This window comes from Canis lupus, chromosome 31 (genome assembly GCF_048164855.1).
Source record: "Canis lupus baileyi chromosome 31, mCanLup2.hap1, whole genome shotgun sequence".
NCBI lineage: Eukaryota > Metazoa > Chordata > Mammalia > Carnivora > Canidae > Canis > Canis lupus.
In genome coordinates this window covers 42,514,175-42,540,123 of record NC_132868.1, presented here as the reverse complement: position 1 = coordinate 42,540,123, position 25,949 = coordinate 42,514,175, and the positions used below count along the sequence as shown (strand labels likewise).

The 25,949-nt window shown below is 53.5% G+C and overlaps 2 long non-coding RNA genes across 11 annotated transcripts in view; one reads left to right on the top strand and one right to left on the bottom strand.

Annotated features, from left to right (window-relative positions):
• Positions 1-584: 584 nt before the first annotated feature.
• On the top strand, positions 585-22,023 carry LOC140622334 (uncharacterized). 7 transcript variants are annotated; one of them, XR_012022102.1, is made up of 8 exons: positions 585-720; positions 8,226-8,522; positions 9,094-11,675; positions 12,002-12,316; positions 12,953-13,021; positions 19,243-19,393; positions 19,853-20,101; positions 21,141-22,023. It is a non-coding gene; the product is annotated as an uncharacterized lncRNA (long non-coding RNA). The 7 variants fall into 7 exon arrangements; XR_012022107.1 differs by lacking the exons at positions 19,243-19,393; positions 19,853-20,101; positions 21,141-22,023 and adding an exon at positions 13,934-14,210 and having other exon boundaries at positions 9,094-11,190; positions 11,311-11,388; positions 11,550-11,675; XR_012022106.1 differs by lacking the exons at positions 19,243-19,393; positions 19,853-20,101; positions 21,141-22,023 and adding an exon at positions 13,934-14,211 and having other exon boundaries at positions 9,094-10,473; positions 10,569-11,675.
• The window catches only part of LOC140622336 (uncharacterized), a 31,093-nt gene continuing 25,415 nt past the window's right edge, over positions 20,272-25,949 (bottom strand). Inside the window, exons 2-5 of one of the 4 annotated variants that reach the window (XR_012022112.1) lie at positions 24,646-25,170; positions 24,243-24,392; positions 23,342-23,399; positions 20,272-22,448 (exon numbers count right to left, since the gene is read on the bottom strand). This is a non-coding gene — a long non-coding RNA (uncharacterized lncRNA). Of the gene's footprint in view, positions 22,449-23,129; positions 23,400-24,242; positions 24,393-24,645; positions 25,171-25,949 lie in introns of those variants that run through there. The other 3 variants (XR_012022110.1, XR_012022111.1, XR_012022109.1) reach the window with 3 other exon arrangements.

Here is a 25,949-nt window from a genome sequence, read left to right as displayed (position 1 = left end):
GCGCGCGGGGGGTGCTCGGGGGGCGCGGGGGGCGCGCGGGGGCGCTCAGGGGGCTCGGGGGCTCGGGGCTCCCGTCAGGAGGAGGAGGCGCGACTCGGCCCCAAACCTGCTTGCACGTTAGCATGACCTGGGGTGGGGAGGGGTGGGGTGGGGAGGGGAGGGGTGGGGAGGGGAGGGGAGGGGTGGGGAAGGGTGGGGTGGGGAGGGGAGGGGTGGGGAGGGGTGGGGTGGGGAGGGGTGGGGAGGGGTGGGGAGGGGTGGGGTGGGGAGGGGTGGGGTGGGGTGGGGAGGGGTGGGGTGGGGTGGGGAGGGGTGGGGTGGGGTGGGGTGGGGAGGGGAGGGGTGGGGTGGGGTGGGGAGGGGAGGGGAGGGGTGGGGTGGGGAGCACCGATGTTCAAGCAGCCCCTACCGGGACCATTTGATAAGGGAAACCCGTGAAGCGGGCCCAGGCCGCAGCCTGTCTTCAGGCCCCGCCCCCACCAGCTGTGACCCACTAGGCCCCGCCCCCCACGTGCTGTGACCCACTAGGCCCCGCCCCCGCCAGCTGTGACCCACCTGGCCCCGCCCCCGCCGGCTGCGCACCCCGGCCCCGCCCCCGGCCCTGGGCCCCGCCGCACCACCGCCCACTGGAGCGTCAGGGTTGCAGGTGTGGCATCCACCTGTGAGGACGGACTGCGCGCGCCCGGCCAGGAGGACTCGCGAGGCTTCCGAGCCATTCAGGTGCCCGCGCACACGCCTGGGGAGTCGTGGGTTTTTGTTAATGCTGACCCCTGCGTCCCAGCCCCGGGGCCCTGATGGTCTGCGGGTGGACGGCCACGGCCAGGTGACCCCAGCGTAGCCACATGGGGCACCACCGCTGCCCACCTGCAAACGGCGGCGGGCTCGTCGGGGGCGGCAACAGGACCGGGCCCTGCAGCCCAGACCGGCGCTGAAGGCGGGGACCCCTCCTGCCAGACCTGCCCCGCTGCTGTGCGGGTGCGCGGGACAGGCAGGCACAAGGGTCTATTTGGAGCAATAATCGCGTTGTTTCCTTGGAAACAGCTGACTAATGATCATGAGGGCCAATTAAGTGACTTCCGAGATCTATTTGGATGATAACTGAATGTAATAAACTTCAAACCCCTTATTCGGGGACACGGGTTTCCATCTCTGAACGGCCTGCCGAGGTTTGGCACCCAGGGGCAGGGGCGCCCGGCTGGCTCGGTGGGTGGGGCACGGGACCCTTGATCCCAGGGTCGGAGTCCAAGCCCCGACCTGGGCATGGGGCCTACTTGAAAGAAAAAATCAAAAGGAAAAGGAAAAGAAAGAAAAGCAACACCAGGCTCTTAGCCCTTGACACCCCAAGGAGGATGACTGGGTGCAGACAAAGCCAGCCCGCGACAGCAGGCGGGTGGGGGTCCCGCAGGCCCCGGTTCCCCCCTCCAGGCAGTGCCCGCCTGGGGAATGCGGCTGCCCCCGCTCAGCCGAGCCGCTATCAGCCAAACTGGAGTAGGGTCTTCCCCAGGGCAGGTGGCGGGGCTGGAGGGGACATCTCTGATAGGACGCCGTGCGCGTAAAGCACAGCTGTTACTAGAAACTCGGCTCCGAACCGTCGTCCCCAAGTCGGGGGGCTGTTCGGGGCTCACAGACACCAGAGTGGAGCCCCCGCCTCCGACAGGGCGAGCATCGCAGGAAGGCCCAGTGACCCCTCCTCGTTGCCACCTCTTCGGGACACTCAGGGCTGCGGCGATGGGGTCTGACCACCCTGTGTCTCCCGCACACCCTGGGTCTTTGGGGCCAATGACCAAGACACTGGGTGGTGATCCCCGGCGCTGGTGCCCTTCCTGGCCACACGCTCCCCTCCAGCGCTGCTCGGGGCCGGCCTGCTCCCCCTGCTCCCCATGTTCCTTCACTGCCCCCTTTTACTTCTGCATCAGCGCAACCACCGAATGCGACGTTTCTGCAGCTTAATGGAAACAAAGGCTGCTGCGGTCCATTGACGGGCTGAGCGGGCCGAGGCACCCGTGCGCTGCACCCCTCTCGGGGACAGCTGGGCACCCGAGGCCCGACAGCGCAGAGCTCGTGGCCTCGACCTCCTCACCCCGCCTGAGACGCGTCGCAGCCACGACCGTGGACCGGAGGTCCCTGGTGACTGTGTTGTCGCCCCCGCCCCGGGAAGGTGCGGCTACAGACGGGAGATGGCAGGCCCAGGAAGGCGGCACCTGCCGGGGGTCACGAGCGGGCGCAGCAGGGCCACCGACCAAGGCCGCTCCTTCCCAGCTCGGCGTCCTGCGCGGAGGCAGCTTTTCCGCTGCCGGTTTTCCTGGGGCTGCATATGGTGCACGCACCGTCCGTTCAGAGCATGGGGGGAAGGGAAATTACTTTCTCCCTGGGACACTTCCTAGCGGATCAAGGTTTTACGGCCAAGTGCACGGCTGACCACATCAGGCCCTCCAGCCGGGGCCACGTAGAGCAAACCACGGCGTCCCCGGGAGGGTCCCCGTCTCCCCAACGCAGACACCACAAGCTCGGTGACGACGGAGTCTGCAGGCCAACCCTCTGGAAGAGCCAAAGCCGCCGTTCTGGCTCTAGAAGCCCGGCAGTTCCAGTCCGGACACTGGGTGGCCACCCCCATGCAGAGCATGGCAGGCGTCCTGGCGCTGCACGGAAGGGGACAGGACAAGGTGGCCTCCCTTTGATCAACCGTTCGCCTCGGGGGGGAGTGCAATAGGGCAGAAGTAGAGCCAGTGAGGCTCCAGCAAAGGCGGCCAGAGGGCAGCGGGCCGCGAGGGAAGGCGGTGGGCTGGGGTGCATGGGCGGCCAGGCCCCACCGTCGCAAGGGCGAGCTTCGGAACACAGTCTAGTGCCCAGTAGACCCACGATTTTGTGCCCACAGCTGCTTAGTATGAGGCGTAATTGGGGGGAAAATAAGTTGACAAAGAAAAACATGGAACAAAGCAATGCGGGATGGGACGCGGCTTTGGGAAGAGGGACACGGAACGACTGGCGTCTGAGAAAGGGTGGGCTGACGGTTGTGAGCGGGCCAGGCCCTGGAGGTGTGAGGCCTCGCGCGTCAATCCTGGCTCACTCTCTAGTCTTCGGGCGGGATTTCGGGCACTTTCCTCACCGAGGAGGCGAGGATGACGACACTGACCGCACAGGGCAGTAGCATACGTTCATCACAATTTCATTCACAGTATTTTAACCGAAGGAAACCAGCCTGGCACGCCCGCTGGGCACCTACCATCACCATCACCCCACTAGACCCAACAGGCGGAGCTGAGGCCGCCCCATCAAAGGGAACCTCCCCGGTGCCACGTGGAGATGGTCACGACCTCGCTGCACAGCGCCCCAGGCTCACAGCCAGCAGAGAGGGCGTCAGCCGGCGGGAGACAGCAGGCCCCGAGGAGGCGACCATCACCCAGCGGCCCGCACTCCCCAGGGACGGTGCCGACACCCCGCCCAGGTGCCCTCCGGAGCCGCACAGAGGCCTCCTGCCCCGGGTGCTCCGTCACTCAGCCAGAACAGGGACAGGCGGACGGCCTCCCGGCCGCAGGAGAGCCCTCCGGAGTGGCTGCCTTAGGCCGCCTCACCTTGCCCGTGGAAGCCCGCGGCCCCGCGACGGTGCTGGCAGGCGGCTGACGGGAACCGACAATGTTCTGAACAGGCACCGCCAAGCCCCATGGCCACCTGCCTGTGAGGTCCGGCAGCAAGGCCTGAGGCTTGGAGGGGAGGCAGGGGATGCCGGCCCTCACCTGTGGACACAGGGCCCACGCTTACCAGCATCCTTTCATCGGAAACATCACGTGACTCAAGTGCAGGAGACTCAGAAGACACAAAATATCTTTAAAAGTTTCCCGAATGCCACAACTCAAAGACTGTTGACGTTTTTGACATTTCCTTTCAGATTTCTTGTACAGTTGTAATCGTGCTACGTATACCCAGTACGTCTCTAAATTGTTAGGTCTGCGAATGTTTTCACATTGGCTACAGCGTTGATCTGTCCTGCAGACACGCCATGTGCCTCACCAAACCCCCATTATGGGTATTTACATTTTCATTTTTTTTAAAGATTTATTTATTTATTTTATTTTATGAGAGAGAGAGAGAGAGAGAAAGGCAGAGACACAGGAGGAGGGAGAAGCAGGCTCCATGCCGGGAGCCTGATGTGGGACTCGATCCTGGGTCTCCAGGACCATGGACCAAAGGTAGGCGCTAAACCACTGAGCCACCCAGGGATCCCCACATTTTCATCTTCTTTTAAATATTTATTTTCAGAGGGCCAACAAGCAAGTGGGGGAGCAAGAATCCCAAGCAGACTCCGAACTGAGCACAGTGCCCAACATGGGGCTTGGATCCCGGGACCTGGAGATCATGACTCGAGTCAAGAATCAGGAGTCCGACGCCCACCCGACTGAGCCACTCGGGTGCTCCCACATTTTCATTTTCATAATGATGTCGTAACATGCATATTTGTGCATCCATTCCTGCCCATGTTTCATGTTACTTCTGTAGGGGAGTTTGTCTCTGTGTGATCCCGGTGGAATGAAGAGGCTAAGCATCGTAGGTGTCTTGGTATTCTTGGCATATGCTGCTCATCTGCTTCCTTTAGGATCCTAAAACTGGCATTGCCAGCCCACCACATCCTTGCCCCTGGATTCATCCTAATTCTTTGCTAACTGAGCAAAGAGAACGTGAGGAGTCCTTGTTTTCTCCTGCATTGCTGTGGCTTTCAGTTTTCTACACGCCCTTAGCCATTGTTTTCTCCCTTTTGTGGACGCTCTGGTCGTGTGCTTTGCCCTCTCTGGGGACGGGGAGGCTAAAATCTATAATTAAAGGTCTTCTCACTTCACTTGTATCCACATTCACCCTAACTAGCTATCCCCCCATGGAAAGAACGGTACCTTATACTACCTTTGTGTGTGTCGGGGTACAATCGGCTCAACTGTCGTTGTATTCCTGTGTAACTGGAACATAAGAACTTTCCTTTATGGAATGCACCTGACACACTAGCTTGTTTAGGAGAATATATAACAGGTTAAGTTTATTTTAAATGGCTTTGCGGTTACTCTGTTTTGAAATGTTTTACTTCAGGAGTTTTAATTTGATAGACTAGATCTGGTTTTGGTCGAAAGTCCAAGATGATGAGATTTGGGGGGAACATTAAAATAGGAACCGACAGGACAGTCGGTTGATTTACTTTTGGACATTATGTCTTTGCGTTAATCTCAGACAAGCTACGCCCGAGATGACCGAGGCTGTGTGGGCCTTAGCTGAGGTTCACAGAAGACAGAGTCAAGAACTACAGTGCTCATAAAAGACACCTCTGCAGACAGACGGCCTAGATCAAACCTCTCCTCAGGAAGCCTTCTCGGGTTGCCCCAGGCAGGATTCCATGCTCCCTCCCCAGCCCACCCACGACTCATTGTGTGCACCCCACTGACATGGCCATTCAGGTCCACCTTGAATTGGTGACATCCATGTGCATCTCCCTCCATCGAGATGATTAATCGCTGGAGGATCGGGGCAAAGCTTTGATGACCTGTATATCCGCTTGTGATCTCAGTGCAGTGCTTTGGGTAGAGACGTCCACTCAGTCAACATAGATTGAATTCAACTGGACTTTGGAAATTTGAGAAGGAGACTCTGTGGGATGGGGGAACTCCCATTAGCTTTTGAGGGACACTAAGCCAGCTTGAAATCTGCCTCTAACACCCACTGGTTATGCGACCCCAAGCAAGTTAACTCAGCTTCCTGATCTGCTTTGTCGCCCAATATGGGAGTAACAGTGCCAACCACGATGGGCCCTCAAGGTCAGCTAACCTAACACCCATCCTTCAACCCATTTCATCCCTGCCATCCTCAACTATAGAGATCAGAAAATTAAATAGTCAACTTTCCAACCTGGAAAGGTCACAGGCCACAATTCTTATCAATGAAACAAGAACCAAAACAGCCCGGGCGTTTCTGGGAAGGCTCTGTGTTCTAAATAAGTCAGCTCACACACCCTAGGGAAAGGGAGAGGTCAACAGGAGGCCTGCAGATACAGCGCCCACTTCATGACCATGAGGCCACAATGTGAGGATAATTGTCATTCGAGAAGCTGCAGAGTCTGGAATCTTCAGTGGCATCACAGAGACCCAATTCAAAAACCGCCTTCTTCTGGACTTTTTGTAGAAAACATTGTCCAAATTTAAGCCTTGGTGAGTGGGGTATTCTATTACTTACTTGTGAACTCATTCCCAAGTGGCTCCATCTTATAGATTACGGTCAACCGATCACGTAAGCCACGTGTTAAGCACAGGGTCCCACACGCTGTAAGCTCTCAATAAGTGGTAGTTTTTAATGGCACTGTAGAGCGCTACACGCAGGCGGACGGCAGAGAGTCCCAGACCACAAGGTGGTGAGAATTTGGAACCAGTCGCTGAAGGAGACAGCAGGGAGCAGAACGAGATGGAGTTGCAGGCCATGCTGAAGACGGGAAGGCATCCTGAGGGCAACGGGCCCATCAAGAAGGGAGAATGAGCATGGAAGGCATTTAAAGGGCTGCTGGAGATCCAGTCCTCTTGACCATAGATCCCCCCACCTTACTCAGACCCCACACCTGACAAGAGAGGCTTCAGAACCTATGCCCAATTCTGACGCTTTGTAAGAACACGAGAAGCGTCATGTCCATTGTTCCCAGCTCCGCGTCTACTACCAGGCTACTCTTACTTTGACAGACCAATGTCTGACGTTTCTGCCGTGTGCTCCAGCGACCTGGGAGGTGAACCCCCTCCCCCAAACTGGGTCCTCAGTGTGTCCCTGGGTGCTGAAGACCTGAGTCTTACTTGGTCTCCTGACCTGCCTTGAGCACCCTCATTACTCCCCAGTCCCAATCTTCATACCCAAGGACCCAAAAGGCCACTTTCTAACAGACATGGGTTTGACCAGTCTTCCTCACCTTCTAGACCCACTTGGAGGTTCCACGTCCCTGGAAGAGCATTACCAGATGTGGAACATAGAGTGTTAACACCTCGAGTTATCAATAACTCAAAACCATATCCTGGCCACGTCAAACCAACATTGACTAGCTGAACTGGTTTCTACCCTATAACTTGTCAGAACTCCTAGGATACTTATTCCATACCTCAAGACCTGGTGTATGATGGGACATACTTTGGGAGATTATGTCTTAGGAAAACAGTCTTCTGACTTCCTGCCGTCATCTGATACACACTCTCCCTGTCATTCAGCTGTCTTGGTTTTTATTCTATCCCCCAAGCCCCAAACCTAGATTCCAGCCCCCAGTGGCCTTTGCCATTCCCTAATCAAGCCAGCCTGCCCTAATGTCTAGGTCTTTACACAAAGTCTATCCCCCTGAGAAATGGACAAACCCCAAAAATACCTGGATATGTAACAGAGAAGAAGTTCAATCACTGGAGAGGACAGACTGGACCTCCAGGCTTTCTACTCTTAGTGACAAATAGAAGGATTAAGCCTTTGCACTTTGGTACGTGATTTGCACTTCAGACTATGATGTTGGACACCCTGGGGCGGGCAAGAGGGGTGTCACGTATTTGATCCCTATGCTGTTGAGGGGATGAGGGTAATGAGAGAAGCTATCATTTATTCTGCACCTATTGCGTTCCCGGCACAGTACCTAACATTGCTCAATGTTATGTCATTTAATTCTAAAACAGCATGAACGTATTTCTCTCCCGTTCTATGAACGGGGAAACCAAAGCTTAGAAAAGTTCTAAATTCACAGTTAAAACAGCAGTGAGTCAAAAACTGATTAGAACACACCAGTCTGGGGCCCCTGGGTGGCTCAGTGGTTGAGCGTCTGCCTTTGTTTGGCTCAGGGCATGACCCCAGGGTCCCGGGATCGAACACGCATTGGACTCCCCACAGGGAGCCTGCTTCTCCCTCTGGGTCTCTGCCTCTCTGTGTGGCTCATGAATAAATATTTTTTAAAAAGAATAAAACACAATCTGCATCCAAAGATCCACAAGCCCCCTAAAATTGTAGCTGCTAGTGGTAAAATAGGCATGGGTCAACTTATCGTGGGATATGAGCTTTGGGGAAGCAGAAAATACAAATAACAAACACCAGCGCCAAAACCTAATCATTTTCCATTGACTTTTCAATTGGATATCGCTGTACGTTCCCATGCATTAGGTTTACAGGAGTCTGCGAACCAAACTGCCTACTTAAGTCTTTTTCAACATGAAATTTTAAATCAATATCTTTTTCTTCCCCCCTAGTTGTAATCCTATCCTCCCTGTTGATGAAAATTGATGACACACATCTAAATATGAACAGCAGAAAAACTCGGGGCAAGAGCGAAGGCAACCAGAAGGCCTAAGAAATGGGGAAAACTGGTCTCCATAAACATAATCAGGAATCAAAGCTTCTACTTTGAGATAGAGATGGTTACCGTGGTGGAGGGGCCGTGTTCAAACCACAGGTGTACAAGTCAGTGTTCTAGTCTGTGCAGCATCCTCTCCACCGGCCTTCACGCGACCTTCAAGACAAGATTCCGTGATCTCCGGGATGCTCAGGTTGGGCAATTCTCCTCCTCTCCATTTCTTTAGCTCCCTGTGCATAATCACACCCCTGCCGTGACCACCGAGGTTTCCGATCCTTCCTTCCTTCCTTGAGGCAGCCGAGCACTTCATCCTGTCTTATTCCCTACCATGCAGCTAACACAGAAGGACCCAAATTGAATGTTTTCATCTTTATACATAAGTGCTCAGATAAATGATATTATATCATTAGCGTTGGGATGTAAGAGAAGGATTTAAGTTAATGTTTGAATCTATAGAAAACTATGCATTTGCAGATAGCAGCATCCAGCCACAAACTCCGTTAGGGCCCAAGCCCAAATTAAAGGCATTCGTATTGAACCAACTGCACCTCAAATTTCAACCCAAGACACAGTTGACTGTCGCCTTTCTGTAGGTCAAACAAAAATTCTTATGTTCTAGAAGTTTCTGAAGTGATTTCCATGGTTGGTAATATTCAGCACCTAGTAAGCAGTAGATGTGTAGATTTTACTTAATTTTAAATGATCCTAAATAATTCTAACTTCACCATTTCCTAACCGGTGTCCCTTTGTCCAACTTCCCCCAGGAACGTGTTTTGAAGATCTGGGGCTTCCCCCAAAGCAGTCACTGAGCCTCGGCCTCCCCTGCTCAACCACCTACCCACTCCGCCTTCACGATTGCACGCGAGAGGACACAGCTCTCTAACGCCCGCTCAGACAGGTCGGCAGGACTCACGCGGGGACAATCCAGGCAAGAGCAATCAGCTTTGGAGATTCCAAATAGGACGTGTGTAGATCAGAGAGCATTTCGTGTTTGGATAACAGGTTAAATCCTTACGGGATGGTTGAAAATCCTTTGTCAAAGGTGAACCGATCATAAAGGAACCAATTCACTACCAGAAGAAGGTAGTAGAGTTGTAAATACAGGAGAGATCAGACCACATCGTAAATCTGACCTTCGGTGGAGTGCGCATAAGCAAACCTGCGAAGCAGCAAGGAAACAGAAAAAAAGAGGATCTGCCCATTAATTCGGGGCCTGTCACGCGGAGGTCAGGAGAGCGTGGCTGCCTCGGAGCCTCACGGCCTTGGCAGGGGAGGGGCCGTGCTGGGATCCTTTCTGGCGCCTTGTTTTGCTGAATCAGTAACGCTCACTTCTGAGAAGGTCCCCAAAGAATTTCCTTCATATTAGTTCCATTTATTTTCCCAAAGATACAGAAGAATGTCAAAACACCAGCAATTATTCTAAGGCCTAAAAGTCTCAAATGACAGATCTTGCTGCCACATCCATTCTCCCGAAACGTGAATTTTATCATGTCAACCCCTGCTCAAGGACTTACAGCATCTCCCTCCTGCCCGGAGCAGTTCGTGCTCGGAGCTTCCACTCAGCGTACTGCCCCCTGCTACGTAGAGGAATAACCAAATAATTCACTTGAGGGGGGGAGAGAGGGAGAGGGAAGGAGAGGGAGGGGGAGGGAGGGCGAGGGAGGGGGAGGGAATCCCAAGCAGGCCACGCATGCTCAGCTTGGAGCCCAAAGTGGGGCTTGATCTCACAACCCTGAGATCGTGACCTGAGCCAAAAATCAAGAGTCACCTGCTCGAGCCACCGAGCCCCCCAGGTGCCCCTGAATAAACGACTTTTTATTCATTTAAAAAGCCGCCGAGGGAGCAGCTGGGCGGCAGAAGCGGTGCCGGCACCGGGGGGATAGCGGGCGACTAAGGCGTGGTCCCCGCTCGGGAGAAGCTCGGTTCCTGGAATTGGCCCCCGCACCCCCAAGCCACGCCGCGGTCATTGGCGCTACCGACAGGCCCACGGGACAGCCAGACCCTCAGGGAAGCGTCAGGGGAAGTGGCCAGGTCCACGGGGCCCTCGGGGGAGCAGCCGTCCACAGACGGAGCGGGGCAAGGGCTCCCCGGCACAGGCCCGCCTCAGGGAGCAAGGAGAGAAGCAGCCTCTGACCCTAACCCCGGTATTTCAGGGAGCGTCAGGGACCAGGGGGCTGTAGGGCAGCAGAGGTCGGGAAGGCTGGGCCTGGGGGGCCACCCTCTGCTTCTGTTACTCCAGGGGGACGGGACGGAACACACATGAGCTGCCGAGAGACGCCAGGGTCACAGGTGCGCTGGGCGGGCTCGCAGACAAGTGACCGAGTGACCGAGTGACCAAGGCCGAGCGTCAGCGCCTCCCAACCCGCCCTTCAAACGGATTCCAGCCCAGCTTCCCGGCCCAGGAGGCCACGGGAACTTGGGTTCTGCGCTGCGGGGCCAGGCTGGGGAGGGGAGACGAGGCCCGGGGGCACCAGCCAACGGGCCGCAGCACCCCGATGAGCAAGTCAGGGGCAGGAAGGTGGCGGCGGGGGGCGTCCTCACAACCTCTGGAAACCCAGGGAAAGACATTCAATTCTGAATCTAGTTTTGTTCTACGTTAGTGCGTTGTTTTGTTGTTTGTTTGTTTGTTTGTTTGAACACCAGGACATTGCTGGAGCCTGAGCTGTTGGGTCGCGGCTTTACAAGAATCGCATTACCTGTGCTAGAATCCTATTAGGGTCTCGGCGGGGCTTAATTTAACCTCTTCGCTTTCCTCACCCGCACCTGTGAGATCTGATGAAGATGAAATAGTTGCCGCAAGGTCACGGCGAGGAAAGAGGCAACTCCCCGTTCCATTCTCACTCGCGCCCTTTCACTCCGTGGTGTGTTCCCTCCGTTGGCCTAGTGGAGCCCCCGCGGCTGGCGCCCCCGTTAGAGCGGCCGCCGCAGGCCCCACCCCCCCGCAGTGCGCGCCACCTCTCACCCCTGGTCCTTTGCTGCAGCTCCGAGGTTGGCACGACCCTGCGTAAGCTTCGGGTGCACAGTTAACAGCTGGTCACACACATAGGAGTCTTCCCACGGTAAGATGAGCGCATCCTTCACCTTGCACGGCTGCCGCTTTGCACGGTCGCGGTGAGAACGTTTAAAACTTTAGTGGCTCTCAACTCTACAAGATCAACCCCAGCGTCACCAGGTCCTACGTTGTTTCTCGTATAACTGGGAGTTTGTACCCTTTGACCAGAGTCCCCGTCCCACCAGCCTCCACCTCTGGTAACCACCAATCTACCCTGTTTCTGGGAGTCCGAGTTCAGATCCTCCGAAAAGGACCCTTTTTCCTGAGGGCAAGAGCCCCAACCCCTGACTACAGGTGCGCGGGTCATGAGGTCCCTCCACCCCAGCCGGGCCAATCAGGGTGCCGCTTGGGATTCTTTCAATCCTAAGGATAGGAGAGACGCTTTTTCTCCTCCGAATTTAAGACTTTAGAGATTTAAATACCAGCATCTAGGCCCCCTAATTCCAACCACCAACTTAGAGAATTCTGAGAGCAGGAAGCCAACCCACAGACAAAGAAAACAGAAGGGCGGGGAAAAAAAGAAGCGAGAATCTCAAATCCCCGGCCTTCCCGGGGGCTGATTACAGGAGTCGATACCTGTGACCCTATTTGCTCAGCTAATTTGCGATGTTCTCTCTCAGGTGCTGATGGGAGTCGAGGCGAACCCCCGCCCGAGGGCTCTCCCGACCCCCGGCTCGGCCAGCGGCGCCGTGGCCTCCAGCGGCCTCTGCTCAGCAGGGCCCGCGACCGGCCGCTCCCGAGCCCGGGGCCTCTGCCGAAGCCTCCCGGCGCTAAGAGCTCGGGTGCCCAGCGACCGGGGGGACCAGTCGAATAGAGCCGTTAGGGCAGGAAGGGTCCTGGAGAATCAGCTGGAAATTTTGTGGACAAACGAACCCCGATTGTCCCCCGTTTCTGTGCTGCTCTGCCCCGGAGGAAGCTGGAGGCTGCTCGCGCAGGTTCGTCCTTCCCGGAGGCTCGGGCCGCCCGCATAGGCCGCCCTCCTGCCGCACACTGGGCGCCGGCCGCCGGGGAGGGTCGAGCTCAGGACCCCGGGCCCGGCCCGCCTCACCGGCCCCGAGGGCCAGGCGCAGCCGAGAACCTAAGCGTGTCGTGAATCCTGACACGCATCCAACAACTAACAAACACGCGTAGCTTTTGACCTTGCGGCTCTGCTTTGGGCTATTTACACTAATCTGAGAACTTGGAAATATTCACAGATTCAGTCATGAGGATTATTTTCATTCTAACGACTATAAAAAATCGCGAGAGATTGAAAAATACCAAATTATTGGTACTTCCTTGGTTGGTATTGGTACCAATTGGTACCAAGGAAGATTGAAAAATACCAAATTATTTTGGTACAATACCAAATTAAAGAACTTGGTGGCCTACTCATACAATGGGATCCCGTTTTTTTTTATTTTTTTTTATTTTTTTATTTATTTATTTTTTTTGGGGGGATCCCGTTTTTAAACATCATGATAGAGAGGCCCACACTGTGGTTAAGCGGTGGGGGGGGGGGGGGAGTGGGTAGCAAATGATGCATGTATAGGAGGGTCCCATTTTTTGTGTGTGTTTAAATCTATATATAGGTGAACATAAAGGCTGGAAGAATGGACCTCAAAATGCTAACTATGTATCCCTGGATTATAGCATCACACGTGAGTTTTACTCTTTTTTGCTTCTCTTTTTTTGGGGAGTTTACCGTGAATCTATATTAATTTTGTATAATAAGAGAACAGCGAGAATGATTTTTTCAAGTATACAGAAAAACGTCCCTAGGGAACGTCTAATCCAAAATCCTCGCGTTGCGGAGGAGGAAACAGAAACCCAGAGGGACATGCCCATGACCTACGTCCGCCAACGGCAAGCTTGGCCCCGCAGCCCGGGGTGGATTGCTCTGCACCAGGCCAGGCCGCTGCCCCGGCGGGGCTCACGTCTGAAGCCCCCAGCTGCCCTCACTGACCTCCGTGTCTGGACACCACGGCCCCGACACACGCACACGTGCCCGTGGGAAGAGCAGCGCACAGAAACACACCTGCAATCTCACCTCCTGCGCCAGTTTCCACGCCGTAAAAGGTGGTGCGGACGTTAGCTCCCGGCGCTGTTACAGGACGGGATTTATTACGGGAAGGGGACCGCGGTCCTCAATTAATAGGCGGAACATAGGTTTCATATTAGTGAAGTCATATTTTTGCAGCTGCTCCAGTTCAGTTCTTCCACAGCTTAATTTGCTACCTTGGCGATTTTAACAAATGGAAAGATTATGCGTGTTCGTTTATAATAATCGGCCATGGGCTTCCACTAACTCATAAGAATTTGAGGATATTCAGGAATCCTAACAGACTATGACCTGTAAGTTCAATTTCCAGTGGTAAAAACCCCCTGACCAGAGTGGATGTTGATGACGAACTAATATGCTCTGTAACAATCTGTTTTGAGCATTGAATTGACCTGTAAGTGTTCCAGATACTGCCTGACGAAAATGGGTTTTATTATTTTCCATTAGCAGCTGCTACAGCAAAATGAACTGCCGGCCCACAAGGGAAATAAAAGTGCCTCTCTCCTTGCAGTCGCCCCTGCTGCTGATGTAAACAAGCCAGCTCCCCCCAACACCACGTTGAAATTTCCACACTCGAGGGCCGTGGCCAGCAAACCCTGCCCGAGCCCCTGGCATCACATTAAAGCCGAACGGCGCTTCATTTTGAGTATTTACGGAGCACCTCCTATGCACCGGGCGGCAGGCTCTGTCGGTACACGGAGAAGCCGCCCCGGTGCCGAGCAGAGCACCCCACAAAGTCCTCCCCTGCCTGAACAGTATCCCTGGACCCTCCAATTAGTTCTTTTTCATCAAAAGAAAAAAAAATGCCTGTGCTATTAGTTTATATACCTAGATCTCTAACTACAGCCGCTAAAAAAAAAAAAAAAAAAAAAAAGACCCCATTGTCCCTGTTGTACAAATACAGAGAATATGAAACGAGGAGGTGGAGTGACCGGCGCAGATGACAAGTGACCAGACTGCACCTCAGATGGTCCCACTGGCACCGAAGTCTGCACCCTCAGCAAGAACCGGGATGATCCCCAAGTGCACGGTCACGGCTGATGACATTCACGGTGATGGGAAGGCCCAGGGACTAGTCGGGACACCCGGGTGCTCCCCTCGGCCCAAGCCCCTACCAGCGCCCTGGGACTGTAGCCGGGGTCCAGGCCTCAGCACCTCCCTCCTCTGGGAAAGAGCGCGTAGCCTCCAGCTGGACTTCAGGATCCAGGGGCCTTCCGCGGCTATGCTGGCCGCATCCACACACAGCCCCGGGGGTCTCTGGGCCACAGCTGCATGCGGGGAGGGGGGCCTGGGGTCTTTGGGCCACAGCCGCACCTAGGGAGGCCCTGGGATCTCTGGGCCGCAGCCTCACCTGGGGGGCCCCCCGCTGCATCTCTGGGCCACAGCCACACCTGGGGCCCCTATGTCTCTGGGCTGCATCCACACCTGGGGTCCCCCAGGGTCTCCAGGCTGCAGCCACACCCAGAGTCCTGGGGTCTCTGGGCTGCAGCCTCACCCGGGGGGTCCCCCACATCTCCGAGCCACAGCTGCACCCAGGCCCCGGGCCGGCTGTCACTCGCAGGACGCCCCTCCATGTGAGCTTCGGCCCTCCACACTAACCGCAGGCCTCGCAGGGTCTCCACCTGGGCGTTTACCTCCTGCAGAATGACCCCCGGTCGGTGGGTCGCAGGCTGCCACGCGGGGTGCCCGACACCTGCGTGGAATCATCTCCACACACATGGTTTCCTGCAGAGCGGGAGGGTCTCGCACGGCCTTACACAGAGACCCAGCAGAGGCCTCTGCCTCCTCAGGGCCCCGGCTGTGAGGGAGGGCGCAGGAGCGGAGTCCTTCTGTGGCCCCTCCTCGCAGCTACCCTCCCCCTGGTGCTCGGGATCCACGGGCTCCTAACTCCAGGTCTCTAAGCACACACACCCGGTGCAGGCTGCCAACCGGGGATCCCCAGACTCGTCTGCCCCCCAGCAGGGGGAGCAGGCCCCAGCCCGCCTCGGCCCACCCCTGCTCTAGGCCTGGCATCGCCTCCCCCTCCTTGCCCTTCAGCTGACCTGCCAGCTCCTCCATGATGCACTGTGACCCTCCTTCCTTCCTCCTCCTTCCTACCTAGTTCAATGCCTTTTTTTTTTAAGATTTATTTTTATTTATTCGTGATAGAATAAATTTGTCGAGATAGATAGATGATAGATAGATGATAGATAGAGACAGACACACAGAGAGACACAGAGAGACCCAGGCAGGGGGAGAAGCAGGCCCCATGCAGGGAGCCCCACGCGGGACTGATCCCGAGACCCGGGGTCACGCCCTGGGCCAACCGCTGCGCCCCCGGGGTCCCCCTGAACGGCCTCCCCTAAGCGGACCTCTGCACCCCACAGGGCCCCCGACCCTCCGCGCTGCCCAGCCCTCGGCACCGCCCCAGCCCCATCCTCCCCCCCAGCCGGGCGACCAGGCCTCCACGGCTCGCGCACCTGTGACCCGCACCTGGCCACGGCCCGCGTGGGTGGGCGGCAGCCCCTGCGGTCCCAGCCCCAGTGTCCCCGCGCCGAGGCTTTCGTGCCGCTGCCGGCCCCCGGGGCCCCGGTTTCTCGATAGCTCCGCCCTGCAACCCTCCCCACCCCCCGCTGTCGGAGGGAGCTCGGGGCCCTCGGCCTGCCGCCCCCTCGGATGCACCTGCTGCACCCGCAGCCCCCGCGCCGCGGCCGCACCCGGTGTCCTCTCCCCAGCCCCGAGTTCCTTCGCGGAGTTCTACGCACCCGTGGGCGGTGAGCGCAACCGCAGCCGCTTCCAGCAGCTTCCAGGCACGCTGAGAAGGCGCGCGCCCGTGCCCTGTACCCCTGTGCACTGGCACCTCCGTGCACCCGTACCCCGGTGCACCTGCGCCCCCGTGCACCTGTACCCCTGTGCACTGGCACCTCCGTGCACCCGTACCCCGGTGCACCTGTACCCCCGTGCACCTGCACCCCCGTGCACCCGTACCCCTGTGCACTGGCACCTCCGTGTACCTGTACCCCCGTGCACCTGCGCCCCCGTGCACCCGCACCCCCGTGCACCCGTACCCCCGTGCACCTGTGCCCCCGTGCACCCGCGCCCCTCTACCCCTGTGCCCCTCTACCCCTGTGCACCCGCACGGCCATCTCATCTCCCACCGCTTTAGCCCCTCGCGGAGGCGAACCCCGGGCCTCCCCCTGGCGCCCACACTCGTCTTGGTCTTGCAGCCCGGCTGCTGCACCAGGGGCGACTCCGGGGGGTGGGAGCCGTGGGGCTGCACTCCCTGTACCCTCGCCCCGCGGGAACGCAGCACCCCCCCCCCCCCCCCCCCCCCCCCCGCGCAGTGCCCATCAGGACCCGGGTCCATGTCGAGGGCCCGCGGCCGAGCCCCACGATCTCCTCGCTGTCCGGAGGCTTCTTTCCACGAGCTGCCCTGCAGACGCCCCTGCCGCCCCCACCCCACGCTCCCGGGCCCATTTCTGCGCTCAGGGTGACCAGCGGGTCCACCCAGCTCCGGGGCCTGGAAACCCTGCGGGCAGCCGCGACCAGCCAGCCCTCTGCGCCATTCCCACCTCGCAGCATCCCGGCCTTCCTCACCTCATCCTCAGGTCTCCAAAAGGGCGCCTTCATCCTAGGCAGTAGAGCAACGCCAGCTCCTGTTACTCCCTCCTGCCCAGGCAGCAGCTTCTCTGAATTCCCCGAATTTGAAGATCCCCTTCAGCTGTTACGTGCAGCCAGTTTCTCAACAAGGTGGCTCCCAGGGGAAATTGCTAAGAGGATCCAGGTGCCGGGCTCAGCCTCCCTTGCGGGTAGCGCCCACCAGGCTCAGTCCCGCCTGAGAGGTCCACAGTCTCATCCTCAGTTGCAATTTTCCCGGGAGAAAATAGTTCATGGCTAAAAATAAAAAGCTGTGGATGCATACCTGGAATAGAGCCCGGAGCACCCAAATCTGTGAGGTGAGTTACTCTGTACGGTCCAGGACTTGAAGACCCCTCTCCTTAATCGCCAGGAACTTCTACTCGCCAACCCATCATTTCCTGTGACTTTCAAGTGTGACTGTAGGAGGCTCTCACGTTGGTAATGCGTTCTATTTTCCAATAAACCAGAATCCAGAAAATACATCTATTCCTTAAAGGGGGCCCACACAGTGAAGGGAAACTTTCCCTGGTGCCTTTCCTAATCCCCTTACTTCCCTCTTCTTACCTTTACATCTTCAACCTCCCACTGTATCCAGAAATTCCCATTCCTTAACCTTTTCTCCAGGCACACCTGGGTTTGTGACACAGGGAGAGCGGCACAATAGACCCCCTCCCACCCTAGCCCCGCCTCTTGACCGGCTCCACACGCTGCACTCATTTGAAGGAGGGAAAACAAAGTGGGGGAAAAATCAGAGAGAAAGACAAACCATGAGAGACTCTCAACTCTGGGATACTGAGGGTTGGTGGGTCAGGGGATGGGGCAACTGGGTGACGGACATCAAGGAGGGCACGTGGTGTGATGAGCGCTGGGTGTTATACCCAACTGATGACTTACTAAACTCTACATCTGAAACGAATAATGCACTATATGTTGGCAAATTGAATTTAAATTAAAAAAATAATAATAAATGAATAAAACTACTGAAGACCACTGTCTCCTAGATCTCATCTCATCTTTTCATCCATGGGAGGCCCTCCGAGAATACAGACATGGACTCCCATGATCTTGGGGGAAAACCAAGTATAAATGCAAAGGAAGGTCACTGACAGGAAAAGAGAGCCAATGAGATAGTGCAGATGACAGCTCCTCCAGGGCAGGGGTGAAGGTCTTCCAAACGAGCAATCTGAGCCTAAAAAGACGCTGTCACTCACTCAACGTTAACGTGTAGTAAGCATCAAAATTAAGATTCTAGGCCAGTTCCATCGGTTGCCAGAGCCCCCTTGCTGTAATGTTCCCAAACTCTGATATTTCTACCTTAGATTGGACAACTCCAGGTGGCGTCAACCTCTAGCCCCTCCATGTACTTATGGACGACAGTTGTGCAGACAGCACGGTGTAGGTGCCCAACAATATCGACAGTCTTGACGAGCTGCAGAATGTTTGGAGTTTTGCACTGCGCTGTTCGGCATTCACCTACGAACCTCTGGTTGCGGGATAACCCGATCTCTGCCTAAAGCATGTTCACTGGGACGGACTCCCTTCTCTTCCCGATTGTTTAATAATAGTTCTTGAGCAATGACAACAGCCCAGGACTGAAATGACATCACCCAAGGCTGCCAGGCCCTTCTGAGTCGGGGATGGAGGTCTGAGGAAGCTGATGCACTGGGTATCCCTCGAGATTAACCCCACTAAATCCACACTTCAGTTTTGTGATCTCATTTGCTAGGGATTTCAAGACAAAAATCATGGTGTGTTTATTAAGGAAGGAAGGAGGGAGAGAAGGAAGGAAGAAGGGAAAGAAAGAAAAAGAGAAGGGAGAAAGAGAAAGAGAAAAAGAAGAAAGAAGAAAGAAAAAGAAAGAAAGAAAGAAAGAAAGAAAGAGAAAGAAAGAAAGAGAAAGATGGAAGAAATGGAAGGGAGGGAGGGGAGAAACATAAAAAGAGAGAAAAGAAATACTATTCAAGGTTTCAGAGTAAAAGGGAAAACCCCTAGGATCACAGCCAATTGTCATGGGAGAAATTTTTCTCCGTGATCTATTTTTGGCAGCCGGTTCAGCTTCATGCATCGTTGTCTTACTTATGGCATGTACAGTAGCCGGGGAGAAACCTATAATATCCCTTCTGTCTGGTGGGAAGCTGATATTCCTATGCACGGTGACAAATGTCCCGATCACAACATTTTTTTTTTTTTTTTGGTCTCCAGGCCTCACAGTGTTTTAAATATCTCCGAATCTGTGGAACACACTTCAAAGGAGCAGGACCCTTACAGCGTGCCAAACACGGGGAGCACCGGACAAATCAGCAGCGAGCACCGAGCAGTTGGGGCTGCCTCATTTTTCCAGAGGCTGTCAGGGGTGCGGAGCCAGGGAGCACGAGGGGAGAGGCACAGGAGAGAACAAAGGATGCGCAGCCACACGAGTATCCCTTCTGGGAAACAGGGGTTTTTTCCTCTTAAAGTGAGAATAGTGCTCCGATATTGGAGCAAGGGCAGAAAATGAGATTTAATCGTGGGAAAAATAATTACAAATGGCTCGAGTCGGCTGAAGATCCCCACCCCCCTCCCCCCTGCCGCCCTTTCTCCTTTATTTTCCTTTTAACCTTCTGCAAAAGGCCATGTTTTGAAGTCGTCGCTTTTGAATCACCCTAATTCACTGCTCTGGTTGTTTTTATCCTTTTGGAGAGATTTTTTTTTTTTTTTTAACGTGAACTCTTCACAGGAAAATATCTGTGACATTAGAAACTGACTCACGTTTCCTAGTTTTTCATGAAACAATGACATTTTTTCCCTTTGATGCTCTCATCTAACTCCACAGGAAATTTTACTACCGAGCTGCTTTCATCTCTTTCCTGGTTTGAAGATAAATGATCCTTGGTCTCCTCTAGACCTGCATAAATCACAAAGCAATCTGCTAAGAGATGCCTGTGGCAAGCAGCTTCAACTAGAATCAAAAGGACAGTCAGAAATATCCATGCTGCTTGCACAGGGAGTACCCGAGGCCCAGGCTGTCATCCAAACGCCGCGTCCCCTTTTCTTACACATACAGAGCAGGGCAGCGGGGAAGGTGAGCGGCGGGAACGAGCCCCTCCCCGGCACAGGGCGCCGTGGCAGCTGCCACAGGTACCTAAGGTCTCCGCTCTCGCAAATTCTTACGAGAAATGCATCGATCAAGAAATCCATTCCCTTGGGTTTTGTTTTGTTTTTTTTTTTAAGTATTATTTATTTTGTGTCACATTACAAACACCACATGAACGGGATACCGAGGCGAAGAGGGAAAAACCAAAGTGATCGCCCACAATCCTACCCCCCAGTGAATGAAAACATCTCCCTGTGCCCATGCAGGTGCCTCGTGTTTCTCCAGGGCCTACTGGGGCAGAGGGATCCTGTTCCATCACTCTCTTTTTTCACTTCACGGGGGCCTGTTCTTTGCTGCGCACAGAATCCTTCTACTGGCCCAGGGGTGAAATCCCACCGGGTGATTGTCCCTATATTTATTTAACGTGCACCCTGTTGGAGCGTGAGACTTTAAAAGACGGCATCGGGAAGTGGTTACTAGCCCAGGCTCTGAGGATAGACCGAGCTTGACCCCGAGTTCTGCATTACGGGTCCAGGGACCCACTGATTACTCTGCATCTCGAGTCCCCCAAATGTATCTGTATATAAATGAGAATAATGCGGGCCTCTCTTTTAAAGGGTCATCATGGGAACCAACTGAGAGAATGCATATGAAATCCATAGCCTCTGGCCTGGTTCATTGGAAGCTCTCAATAGATGCTGTTTTTATTAATAATAAAGAAATTTGGGACACCTGGGTGGCTCAGTCGGTTGAGCATGTGCATTCGGCTCAGGTCCTGATTCCGGGGTCCTGGGATCGAGCCCGGTGTCGGGCTCTGTGCTCAGCACAGGGTCTGCTTGTCTCTCTCCCTCTGCCCCTTCCCCCCTACTTGTGTTCTCTCTAATAAAGTCTTAATAATAAAAAAAAACTTATTTTTTACCAGATACAATTACACAAGCAGGTCAAAGAAAAATCCTCCTAAGTACTTTAGAGGGCTGAGCTCTTAGGAAGCCTCCCTACTTATCGTCTCCTCTCTTCTCCGACCCAGGGTTAAGAGCCAGAGGGCCAGCCCACAGACCACGGTGCAGGGCTGAGCTCCCATCTTGCAGCAGAGATGGGCCCGCTGATGGCCTGGTCACCCAGGATCGTATCATCGAGCGGGAAACAGGCACCCGTTAAGTCCAACTGCCACGTCGTGCATCAAGGCCTTGAGAATGAACTGCTTTGTCCAAAGGTTGCAGTGAACAGGACTCAGCCACGGTCCCCTGCCTTTGTTCATTGCTTCCAGTCGGGTGCAAGGCCGCCCTATTGACACAATAAGAAGGTCCCTACAGGAACCCCTGTGTGAACGCAGCGCCCCAGCCCTGAAGTCCTTCCTGGCCTCCTTGCTTCTGTGGTGAGGTCACCTTTCCTGGAAATCCCTTTCTTTCAGTAAACCCTCGGGCCTGCGTGTGGCAATGCGATCAGCAAGCCAAAACAAATGATTACGGGCTAAGTAGGATAAGGGCGATCTTTGATTGAGCTCCTTCAAAACCACACTCAAACCTAGAATGTCGTTTTCTTATATTTCAAGAACAGGGGACCCCAGTGTTGTTCCATATTTACCCTGTTCCTCTGTTTTCTCTATTGCCTTCTGTATCTGCGTGTGTGTTTAATTATTCATTCCCTTCCTCTGCCTAGAAGAACCAAAATGTTCCTAATAAATTGTTTCAAGGCAGCTAAAATTTGACCTAAAACAGGAAGTGCTCACTGTTTCACGGTAAGGAAATCAATTCTCAAGAAGACAATCATAACATACCAAGAGGTTTTATTAAAGTACGAATGAGCATCTGAATTACAGTTTATCTACAAACCTATCACTCCAGCTAACCAGAAAAAAACTGATAAAGTTTATCAAAGTCATCTTTACAAAAACCTGAAAAATCGCCTGGCGTCTGCTCAATCAGTTGGCTTTACCCTACAGATGTCTGTAGCTTTGTTTTTACTCATCAGCAGATCAAAAATATATTGTTTTTAGGCTCTGTCCATTTTTAACAGAAAAAAAAATGAAAGCCAGGTGAACAAGATTTTTAGGACTTTAAAAATCCAGCATATAAATCCAGTTTATAACTTTCTGCTTCCACTAATGCAAATTAGCTCAGGTGAGTGTTGCCAAGTAGAGATAAATAAAAATGATGTTCAAGTAGCCATTTTTTCCCTTAAGATTTATTTACTTATTCATTCCTTTATTTATGTATGTATGTATTGAGAGAGGGGTTGAGAAAGCACAGAAGCAGGGAGAGGGACAAGCAGACGCGCTCTGGGCGGTGAGCCCCACACGATGCTCGATCCCAGGACCTCAGGATCATGACCCGAGCTGAAATCAAGAGTTGGACACCACGACTGAGCCGCCCAGGGGACCCAGGCATCTTTGTATGAAAAATAATTGCTTCGAAAGTGGTAGTACATGCTTGGTCCTCTTGAAGAGGCTTCGTGTCGCCCAAGTAAATACAGCTCAATTTGCATCAGACTTCTAGTTCAAATTAGTGTTGGTTGAGTTAATAAGATGTTTACTGGGTTTACTTTTTTTCTTTGTATAACAGCACGGGGTTTGTAAGAATATCCCATTTCTCACTTGCTCTCGGGAAGACCCATTGCTTGTTCCCTTTCCAGATGTCATATTCTCCACCGTGCGGACGCGCTGCTCGAGAACCAGCCCTGACTCGCAGTCGGGGGAGAGAAGCTCTGCCTTGCACATTCCAGTCACATTAAATCAATACGTGCTGATGACGAGGCCACTGCACGCTCAATATGATACACATCGACGTGAAAAATGAATGACCCCTGCCTAAATCCTGGGATTTGCAATGCACGTCATTTCCCCCGTGACCCCGGTAAGTGCAGCCTGCGCCATGAGCTCATGGGACAGCCTAAGCCGGTGGCGGCCCGGGCCAGCCCCTTCGGCCTCCTGAGCCGCAGCAGGCCGCGGGCCCTCACGTGGAGAGCCAGGGTCTAGGCCTCCTACGCAAGCAGCTCCCCGTAGTGGCTACGTCTACTGAGCTCCTTCCTGCCTTGGGCGCAGCGACTCCCTCATGAGGTATGAACAGTGATCCCTGCTTTACGCATCTGAAAGCGGTGACACCAGGGGTTCTGGCTGCTCGAGGTCAAACAGCCTTACGAAGCCGCAAAGCAGAAACGTGAACACAGGCCGAAGACCAATGACCAACTTCCCAGTCACATCCTGGTCACCTGCGTTCCCGGTACCTTTACCTTCCACCTCCCCTTCGTCCGGGCCTCCGAAATCCCTCCATCCGGGAAGATCGGGCTCCTTAGAAAGAGACAGAAAGAAAGAGCTTGGAGCCAGAATGTAAGCTTTGGTTCAAGCCATCAACAACCTCCCTTTTACTATTATTATTGCACTGAAGCTGTGTGACATGAAATGTTGTTGCCCAGAGTTGTACTAAAGATATATTGACTAAATATAAAACTAGCCCATTAACTTTTAAGAATTTTCTTCTCCAAACCCCATAAGGAATATGTAAATTAATTAAGCTCCAGTGTTATAAACCAGAGATAATCAGTCTTCACCAGCTGAAGAGCCACTATGTCATCCAGGAGTCAGAAAACTACCAAATAATGAAGCACATTTCTGATGTAAAAAAGCACATAAACATTCTATTATGAAATAACAGTACATCCATTCAAATGGCAAAATAAAGGTCGCTGCCTGATTCTCGATATTTTTCAGCTCAGGAAGGAAGGGGTCCGGAATTAATGTCAGGTTTCCAGGGCCCATCAATTCTTCTGCTACCAACCAGGCTGGTGATCTGATATTAGGGAAAATACTTGCTAACTCGGAATTAAGATTGATTATTTCAAAGGGGGTAATAATAAAAGCAATAACGCTACTTCTAACTTGCTGAGCAGTTGAGAGGGGGATCGTGTTTCTCGACAGCCTGGGTCTATATGTCAGCTCTGTGTCGTCAGAGCACATCATTTAACCTCTCCAAGCCCCATGTGTACCACGGAGGTACTAAGGACTTTCTCACGGGGTCATCGCAAAAATCCCGTACGGTCCTGCACTTGGCACAAAGCCTGGCACACAGAGAACCCTACTCAATAAAGGGTTGCTAGTTTTTGGAGGTGTTTATGGAAAAGAGAAAAAAGTCACCTGGGGCTTAGGGGGTTGGGTTTCTGGGGAGGGCAAAGCCTGGCTTGGTCCGTCTGCGTTTCTTTCAGAGGTCCTTGGGGTCGTCGGTATTCACCCGTCGTAACTCCAAGCACACAGTGGAGGCCATTAACACATATGGCTCCAGCTCTCCTATGAGAACAGGGACGGATTGCTCAATGGAAAAGGCTGTTTTTATGCTTAAGTGCTATTTTTCCCTGAGGCTTTCAGCATGTCTCTCTAGCTCAAAAACAAGTGGCTCACGTGTCGAGAAAACCATGTGTGCAGGCTTACTGTCAGAAATTCTGTTGATTCACGGGAAGGTCATCAGCCTGGAGAGAGTCTTATTTTTACCCCAGGCTGGTGTGCGTAGCCACAGAGACTTGGGGTGCTTAAGGGCGCTCACCGTGAGGCCGACCTGAAGGCAGTCGTGATTCATGGGACAGCAGGCATCACCCTGGTATGTCGCGTAGGGAGCTCCTCTGGATTCCCGGAGTGTGTCGTATTTCCGTAGCGCCACGGGACGTGCAAACTGAAACACTGAGGTATTGTCGTGTGTGGTTCCATCACGAAGAACTTGTCATTTTGCTTTTCGGTTTCTTGATTGCTGTCCCCTAGGCCCCTTTTTTGCGCTAAGGTCCAGAGTCTGCCCAAGACAGTCGTTCGGTTGAACGCCGAATCCGGAGGAACTCGCCACCTGCACGTAGGGAGACCCTGGCTTTCCCACAGGGGCTGTCCAGGGCCTGGAGGTGCGAGCTGCCTGCATCAGCCGTGCCCCCCCCACCTGCTCACGCAGGGCCCGTCAGGCCCTCCACCCGGCTCTGAAGGTCTATGATTCCACTCTCTGTCTTTCTTCTTCAAATTTACCGCTTTGTCCAATATTTCATTTCTCTAATGATGAAGAGTCCGGACTGGAATTAACAACTGCTCCCTAGAAGATATAATTAAGTTTGTATATTATTTTCTATAACTAATATGCAACGGATTTTAATTTTATTCATAATTACTGACTTCAGGCTTAAAATATCTGTGTATTAAGTAGGAATATTGCACCATCTTTATAGCCTCTTCCTCACATATTAATAAAATAACATAATAAAACACCGCCCACACCGATGATAAGCCTCATTCTATCACCGGGAAATGTAATTAGCAAATTAAAGAGTTGGACTTACACTTATATTCCCGGGGTTTTGCTCTCACTTAAGTAAAGCCCATGGTCTAAATCACAGTGATTATAATGTCGTACTATGTAAATAAATGTCTGCCTTTCACGATTATGTTTTTATTTCCCATTTTGCATTCTACAATACGAAAGCTAGATTTTGTTTACACTTTGATTTACTAAAGAGTTTTCCTAAATAAAAATCTTCTGCAAATAGAAGTGCAAACACACATATGATGCATGGATTTTTGCCCCTATAAACATTAGCTGGTATCCAGGTGGCAGGCAAATAGAAATATCGGTGCTTTCCCTTTAGAGAATGTCATACTTCCCCCTTCATCTTCAAAAAAACATTTTTTAAAAGAAAGGTTACTATCTTTCTTCTGGCTTCTCCGCATGTCTCTGGAATAACAAGATAATAGACATCAGTTTCAGAAAACACAGGAACCCTGGAAGGCAGGGTGGATACGACTTCCTAGGGAACGCGGTCCCTCGGATCTGAAGTCATCTGGCCGGCTCCATGAAACCTGAGCGTACTGCCGTTG